Source organism: Rhamphochromis longiceps, linkage group LG11, assembly GCF_057381845.1.
Source record: "Rhamphochromis longiceps isolate RC_006_pf linkage group LG11, R_longiceps_female_GT1.1, whole genome shotgun sequence".
Lineage (NCBI taxonomy): Eukaryota > Metazoa > Chordata > Actinopteri > Cichliformes > Cichlidae > Rhamphochromis > Rhamphochromis longiceps.
Genome location: NC_140567.1, coordinates 3,829,517 through 3,838,223, shown reverse-complemented (window position 1 = coordinate 3,838,223; position 8,707 = coordinate 3,829,517). Strand labels below are relative to the sequence as shown.

The window sequence follows — 8,707 nt, the reverse complement described above, 5'->3', positions numbered from 1 at the left end:
TGTCTTTGCTGAGAAAGTCTAAAAAGATAATTCTAAACTAATCTAACCATAGACAAAAGGGCATGCTTGTACATTTAAAAGAAGGTAAAGAAACATAGAAACATTTTTCCTGTAACATTCCCTCCTGTTTTAACTTATTTTAAATGTATACAACAATTGTCTGTGAAGGTTATTTATTAAGTATCTTAAACAATTTTTAATTTTTCAAAATGTCAGCATAGCAGAAATGGCAGTCATTTGGTCTAAAGAATAAAACAAAAGAAAATAATACAAAGAAAAACATAGTAAATGAAAATCATAGTAAACGAAAAAATAAAACTAAAACTACAAAAAATAAAGGATGAAAAAATAATAATACTAAAACTACAAAAAATAAAGGATGAAAAGTAAAATGAAAAGTTTATATTTAAAAATGATGAAAACCTAATATGTAAAAGGAAAACTTCAAAAAATACAAGGATGAAAACCTTATACTTAAAACGATGCAAACCTTAAATTGAAAACTTTATATGTAAAATAATGAAAACTTCATATTTAAAATGGAAACTTTATGTTTAAAACTGAAGACTTCAAAAAAATAAAAGCATGAAAACTTTATATTTAAAATGAAAAACTTTGTTTAGAACTCAAAACTTCAAAAAAATAAAAGCATGAAAACTTGCATAACCTACTAATGTTTTAATCAGTGCATGATCACTTGACAAGTCATTTTTAATCACCACGTCATTTATTAGCAGCTAGTACAAGTTCTCCTCTAACAGAATTGCAACGGGATGTTGTTCTTCTTCAGGCACGGCAACATAAGCAGTCATTGTAGTTGTTATCATCTGTGAAATCATTACTCTTAGGCATGGCAACACACACAACACTAATATGAGCAGTGCTATCATGATGAGACCTAGAAGGAAAAATGGCTTTGCTACAGCAGCCAGCCATGAACCGCTGAACAGCCAGTCCAGCCAGCTTTGTGCTGTAGCTGCTCCAGGTGTGTGTTCAGTGACATATTTTTGCAGAGCGGTCAAATTCTGCAAAGCTTCATAAATGTCTCCGCTTACAAACTCCTCCTTGTGATGCTGTTAGCAGGTCTAGAGTCAGTCTGTTCTGCAGCACCATCGTTCTGATGGCCTGCTGTTCTCCTGCTAAGGCGGTTCCCAGGGTCTTAGTCAAGTTGATGTGTCGTAGCAGAGCATATCGGTTGATTTCCACGTGATCCCGCACCTCGGCAACTCCAATGCCGGGGATCAAGCTCTGTAAGAATTTCACTCCTCCTCCCCAGATGCGAAACTCTCCCGGCACTCCAGTGTCCACGGTAATGCCGAAAGAATTGGGGGAGGCGATGTCCACTTCACGTCTCTGCCGGCTGCTTGGGTGATGTGCAACACTTTGCATGAAGAAAACGTGATCTGATAATTCCACCAGGGCGCACAGACCTCCCCAACCTTCAGGGAGTGACAGATAAGCCTTGTTGCCACATAGGAAGTACCAGTCAGCCAAAACTCTGGTTCCTCTGCTGCTGGGTGCCGTCCGTGCACATCCTGTCTGGTACTGAGTCTTTGTTTGTAGTGGCATTCGGTAGCTGTAGTCAGAGCGACAGTTTAGGCCCATCAGCGTCGTGTTACTGGCACAGGTGGCGTTGATTGAACAGGTCATACACTTCCTCTCGTTCCTTGGTGGGCAGAAAGTGTATATGGACTTACATAGGTGAGTAGGCAGCTCCCCCACTGCCCGTGATCCATTGTTCATCACACATACTGGCAGTTGTGATGCGTTCAGTTTGTTCAGTAGAATTACATCAGGCAGTGGGTCTGAGACTTGGGGCCAGGTCAGTAGGTAGGTCTGTCCAGAACAGTTCACATTTGTGAGTGACGATGACCTCCAGGTTGCTTTTGCTGGGATGCTGTAGTTGGCTTTGGACCAAAGAGTACCGTAGCCTGGATGTGTTGCCAGGCCCAACAGACACCAACTGCGATCTTCAGGTATGCTGTACGGCCACAGGCCAGACGTCTGTGAGGATAGGGGCATATGGGTACATGCATAGCAGTCAGTTTTGTTATTCAAATGAGCTGTAGTGTTCATAAACTGCCACCAGAAGTTAGTGGCGTAGCCATGGGGAAACTTGGTGTACTTTCCTTTGTCATACAGTGTCTGCCTTTTCTCCATATAGCGTGACTTGTTGTCCCTCACGGAAGCAAAGGTGAGGAGCCCGGCCATGGTCAGGGCCGCTGCAGTTGATAAGAGCCACCACCTCATGACGACGGGACACACCCTCCTGTCGCGAGTAGACCCCCCGGCCAGGAAAGCTGACCCCTCCACCGGGCGAGATCACAACAAGTGGGCAAGCCTGCCGTCAGCTGTGTTTAGATGGCTTCACTGACTCGCCTGCAGTGACTCTGATGGATCCAGGATGGTCGTTCCGCAATTTTGCAAGCTCCAGTTTTTCCTTTGGAGCACTTTGATCAGAACCCAGTCACCGGGCTGTGATCTGCAAGACACTTGATAGACATCATTACATTCTTCGTCATTTACAATCATCTCTTTATTTTCCTACAACTTAGACATACATTTTGCTACTGAAATTGTATCTGCCTTTTTCACTGGGTAGATTTCTGGCCACTTTGAGAATACATCTATAACCACTAGGGTGTATTTTTACCCTTGGCATTCATTTAGCTCAATAAAGTCCATATGGATTGTGTGGTCTCAGGTTTCCCTGAGCATTATAGTTTTGACACGTCATGCACGTTCTGACAAATTGTTTTGCTGAGGTTTCAAAACGGTTCTAGCAGGCGTTGTCTCTATGTTATCTGCTGTTGCTGCGTGGCTGTCTGCAGCCTTGGTGTTTGTGACTTTGCTCGCCTCTCTGTTCCTGATAGCCACCTGCGGATTAGTGTTTTAGTCTGTTGTCAACACGTCAGCCTTATTTCTAAGTTACAGAATGCTTCTTCTCCTTTTTTTTTTTTTTTTTTTGGTTTGGGAGAATAGATGCAACTCTACATTTTCACTTAAGGCATTTTTAGATAATTTCTAGTTCTTCAAACAAGTCATGGATCTCACACATTTCAAACTTTCAAGTTAGGGTTGTTTCCCATTTATACAAATATATATATATTTAACTTTGCATTGCTCACAGCTCATAGCTCACAGCTCTAAACCTAGGCATTTTTCAATCATATGCCTAATCACTATGTGTCACTGTGATTCTCAAGTATGGTCACAAGTTCGTTTAAATTCGTTTCCAAAACCAACAAAATAATCAAACAAAAACAAAAAACATAAACGTGTCAGGACACAAAAGAAAAAGAAAAATGCTGCCACCCGTACAAGGCAGAAGTCTGCATATGTTGGCTTGTAATAGCATGCAGCTTGTAACATGGTAGACTAATGTGCCTGTGTTAATTCAGCTCCATATTATTGTGTGAAGTTGCACTGGGTTGGGAGTGGTTTTGTGGTTGTCACATTTTTGGTGAGCCAATGGCTGGAATGGGGTTGGACTAATTAGAGGCAGGTGTACTTGATTGCACTGATACACTGGTCTACATATAGCCCACAGTACAAACACTGCTGTGTTGTTTTGTCTCTCTGTGCAGTCCAGGGCCTATTATATGCCACAGCCTAAAGGCAGCAGAGTTCCAGAGGCTTGAGTGACCACTGACTATATGCTTGCAGGGTGGTGGGTCTCCAAGGACAACTTCTAACCCTGTTAAAGGCAACATGTGGGGTGCAACTTGGCCGTGTGGCATAGCTGGCTCTGGCCTTGGGACTGTGTGTTTTTATACAATTCATAAGTGGGACACTGGACTGTTTTATCTTTTATCTCTTGATATATTTTTCGTCAATAAATTATCTTTTAGAATTTTATTGACTGACATCTTTTTGCCCACGACTGAGACGGTTGGTCAGACCTAGAGTCTTTCTTTGGGTGTGTTACAGCAGCTTCTGCTCTAAAAGAAACAAATAAATAAAAAGAAAAGAAAATGTGGAACATGCTCATCAGCTTAGCAGTGTCTACATATTTAATTCAGCTTCTCAATCCTGTAGTTTTAGCTGTTGTCTACAGGGTTTTGCTTATTGGTTGTTATTATAGGTGTGCTCTATATCTCAGCAATGTGTCATTCTAGAATGATAAGTTTCAAGCTGGTCAAGTGCCTCTATGCACTTCATTAGTTTAGTTATTCTCTGTATTGTCTTCATCTCACATGTCATTACACTGAGTTTCAGCAAACCTTAAGCTTGATGTAGACTACTGCTTAACAATTATCCACCTCACATCATAACCGATTAAGGTGCCTCTTCATATTAATATTATGTCATTGTTAATATTATCCTCTTTGTCTTATATAACAGCAATAGCATATTATAATATTTTATCAGTGTGTACCACTATACTACTCCTGAGCCAATTTGTTAGTTAGGATCATCTTATTCAGCAAACAGATAATTTAGAATTCATCCAATCTGCGGTCACATTTGTTCTCTCTGTTGCATGGCGGACCAGGCAGTTCTATTATAATATATTATTTATATTTTATTTTGTATCCATCAAGGGCTTCAGATGACCTGCAGAATCATCCTTTTCCCAGGGTGGAGACAGTTACCTTTTCACACACTGTCCTTGGCTGAACAGTGACACAGCCTTAATATACCTTATTTATGTTATTAAAATATTTGTGTGAATTATTTGCTTTATATTCATTTTATACATGCTGGGCATGGTCATCATGCCAACTGTGTTTCATTGTTAATATCACTTTACAGGTTGTTATCCTTGCTATTATTAATTTCAAATACTCTAAAGATAATTTCTACTGTAATTTTCCCTTTGTTCATCTTTATTTCGTACTTTTTATATTTATATCTACTCAGTGGGGTCTGTTTTCAACCCTTTTAAACTACTTCAAACTACTTTGATCTCTAGTTTTCACTTAATAAGGGATTATTAAGTTCTTCCTGATATGGGTGGTGCTGCAGATGCGGCTGCAGGAATGAGTGATGGCTTTCTAAAAGGGTTGTGGGCACTGCACAGTGTCTCGTCTTCTGGTTTTACTAAACTGGCAGTTGAGTTCTATTCTTCTGACTGTTTATATTTTGTTTTCTTAAATCTCTCAGTTTACAGACACTGTTTTTGTCCGGCGTCTGGACTTTTCTTTTCTCACCACTGCTCGTCAGGAGTGAGTTTTAATTTCACTTGCTTGATTACCCATCTTATTTATGTATTTACTTATTTTTGTTTAAGTAATATATACACAATACAGCTGCTATCACCTTCGCTGGTATTAGAGACGAGAGTGGTTGCTCACACGCCCTTCTACTTTCGGACTATTTCCAAAAGCGGTGTGAACTTTACGAGACGGAACTCGACCGTTCTCTCAACTCACCAGCACGTCAGTGAACAGCAGTAAAAGAAAAAACACAGGAGGAGCAGCTCAGTCTCTTATTGGACCGTGAAAATTCAGCTTGCTCCGTTAATTAAAACAATACACACACATACATTCACATTCACACTTATTCGCGCGATCGGAACCCTTATAATAAGGGGAGCTGCCAGTCTTTCTGTAGACGAGCTACTTATTCCCTTAACCCAGCTGGGGGAGCTACTCAGAGCTCCAAACCTAACCCACAAGAGTGGGGAGCTTCCAGTCGACGAGCTCCAAGCTACCAGCCGACGAGCTACTTTAAACCCACAGAAGTGGGGAGCTTCCAGTCGCGACGAGCTACTTTCGCTATTTTAAATTCCCTGAATTTAAAATACGATTTTACGCAAGATTGTGTCAGTGTGTCTGTATCTACCTGGTCAGTGTCGCCGGGTCTGGTCCACCTCGATCGGGCCCCACCACCGTGGGTCGCTTTCTAAGAACGTTGGCCAAGACTCGAATTTAACGCCCTTGGTCTTTGACCACACACCTAGTGTGTGGGCTGTCGACAGACGAGCAACGTGGACTGGTCACGGAGATGGGACACGATGGAGGCGCTCCGGCTCCGAAGGACCAAGAAATGTTGGGGGAAAACTCTGTAAAAAACCCAGGAGAAATAAAGACACAATGAGACAAAGTTACTTTCTTTATCAAACGTGTACACGGGTGAGCTGCTAAGGACAACTCACACCATGCACAGTGGCTTGGTAATTTTTATAGGAAAGACAGTGAGAACAGGATAAGAAAATACAAAACAAATAAAATAAACAACTCCATATATGGCGCTAGTCTCGTCAGCAGAGAGCTGGGAGAAGGCTGTGAGAGATAAAACAATCTAAAACAATATGTCCCAGAACAGTATGTCTTTGCTGAGAAAGTCTAAAAAGATAATTCTAAACTAATCTAACCATAGACAAAAGGGCATGCTTGTACATTTAAAAGAAGGTAAAGAAACATAGAAACATTTTTCCTGTAACAGCTCCAAACAAAGATATCACTGTTACTCACAACATCAAAGACAGAGCGTAGCAGTTTCATGTCCTACTTACAGGTCTCCACTTTCTGTAAGGGTCAGAAATTACCCTACGTCTGTTATTCATTTGGAATTCTTTTCATCTACCTTCTTGTTTCGCAGGGTTTCTATCACTGATCATCAGTGTGACTGATGGTAACAAGGTGCTCCCCCACTGCTGTGTCTGATACTGACTGGATGTGCGTGTCTTGAACCAAACCTAAGAACACAAATAAATAATCCATAAATGTTCAAACAGCACACACACATTCACTGTTTATATTCATTGTTGTGCAGTGCTGGGTAAAGCAAAAATGGCTTTATGTCACAGTGATCAAGTGTGGTTGTATCATTGACAGTAGACAGAAACTTTATTTTATTATCTTAAACACCAAAAAATAATAATTTATTTTTTTTTGCCTGTCCCGTTTGGCTCTTTTGCCATCAGAATTATTGTCTAAAGGCAAAGAAAGATGCCCAACGGATTTACTTTACCAAATTGACCATCCCAGCCTCGCTGTATTGGTCTGTTTGATTCACCTTTTATTGTTTATTTTATTTTCACTTGTTGAATACGGGACAGACTTGACTGGGGGAAAGAAGGGGAGAAAGAAAGAGGGAAAGAGAAACAGCTGAGAAGAGGGACGGGGGAGAAGGGCAAAAGACAAAGACCAACAGAATGGGCAGAAAAAAAGAAAAGAAAAAGAAAATGCATATATCGATCACCTGGATCACCTGCTGAGAAAGAAAAAAGAAAACAAGAAGAAGAGAACAAGAGTAATAGAATAAACAACATCACAATGATATATGGGAATATGACAGTAAATACTAAATATTAAACATTATTGTGCAGCACAACAGAACACAGTGTGCTTTGAGGTAGGAGCCAAAAAGGGTGTAGTTTGTGGGTGTGATCACCCGTGTGTACACCTGTGAGCATGGACGCGCTTGTTTTTTGTTTTTTAAGAGGTTCCTTCATGTAATGATCTGCTAGAGGGTGTGGGGGGGGCCACAGCCCCGTCCTCCAGGGCATGAAGCAGGTATGGAGGAGATCAAAACTCCAGACATCCAGAGGCCCCCAGAACACAAGAGACCAAGGAAGACCAACAGAGGGGCAGCCGCGCCACTGTCCCAGAAAGAGCTGAGGAGAGTCCCAGATGAGGGCTCACTCAGCAGCTGCGGAGCAGAAGCCAGGGGGAGTTGCAGTGACGCGCCCGTGAGCTCCGCCGGCAGCCAGCTGTGCCTGAGTGACCAAGCCCCGGGCCGAGAGGCCGGGGGCACCCCACCTCCGAAGTGGCCCGAGCGAGCCCCAGGCTCCAGGCCCCGATAAGTGGCCGCCAAGGAGTGAGCCGGTGTATACCTGGACGCCCATCCCCAGACACAAAGAACCACCAACGCACCGATGTCTGAGGGAGTCCGCCACTGGCAGGGGAAGTGGTGGTAGGGGGAGATAGGCCTCCATACCTTGGAGGGCCTAAGATGTCCCCAGAGAGGTGGCGCCTGACACCCAACCTGACATATAGACACAGACATACAGGCACACACAGACACAAACATCCATTCCCACCCTCATGCTCTCATATGCACTTACTCCACACTCAACCAACGTGGAGACAGACATAAAGAGACGCTGTACACACGATCACACTCCCCAAGCGTACTCTACGAACCCCCCAGTTCCCCCCTCCCCCCTGGAGGGGGGAACTGCATCCAGACCCAGGTGGTGTTACCCTTTTCCCTGCGGTGGGGAGAGGCAGACCGCCCCGACTCCGCAGCAGCAGGGAGGCCCCACATTCCACACCAAAAAATAAATAAACAATAGTTCTTTACACTAAAGAAACAACCTTTGGGTTTTTGAAACAACTGCACTTCCTCCAGTAACCATATAAGGGTTGGTCGATTTACAGCAGAAATATTTTGGTCTCCATACATAATTCCCCAAAAAACTGTAATTGTAATTGTATTTTTTTTTAAAAATAAATTACTCCTTTAAACTGGATCAACAATTAAAGCATAATATATGTATTACTAGAGATGTGGTAATGTTATGTCCTTTTAGCTTATTTAAATGTTGAATTTGGTCTAATATTTTTAAGGTACTTCATTTAATGAAGAATTTGATTTACTCTCTGGTTAATAGTACTAAGACACAATTTGTGTGTCACCTTTTAAGAGTTATCATTAGTTGATATGTGCATTTTATATTGTAAGGTAGACGCTAAGGTAGCAAACAAGGGTGTCAAGGACCTGGGTCTGAGGGACCCAGGGTTCATGAGCAGTCTAT

At 42.1% G+C, this 8,707-nt stretch overlaps 1 pseudogene; it reads right to left on the bottom strand.

Annotated features, from left to right (window-relative positions):
• Positions 1 to 386: 386 nt before the first annotated feature.
• Positions 387 to 6,072, bottom strand: LOC146658430 (uncharacterized; annotated as a pseudogene).
• Between the last annotated feature and the right edge of the window lie 2,635 nt (positions 6,073 to 8,707).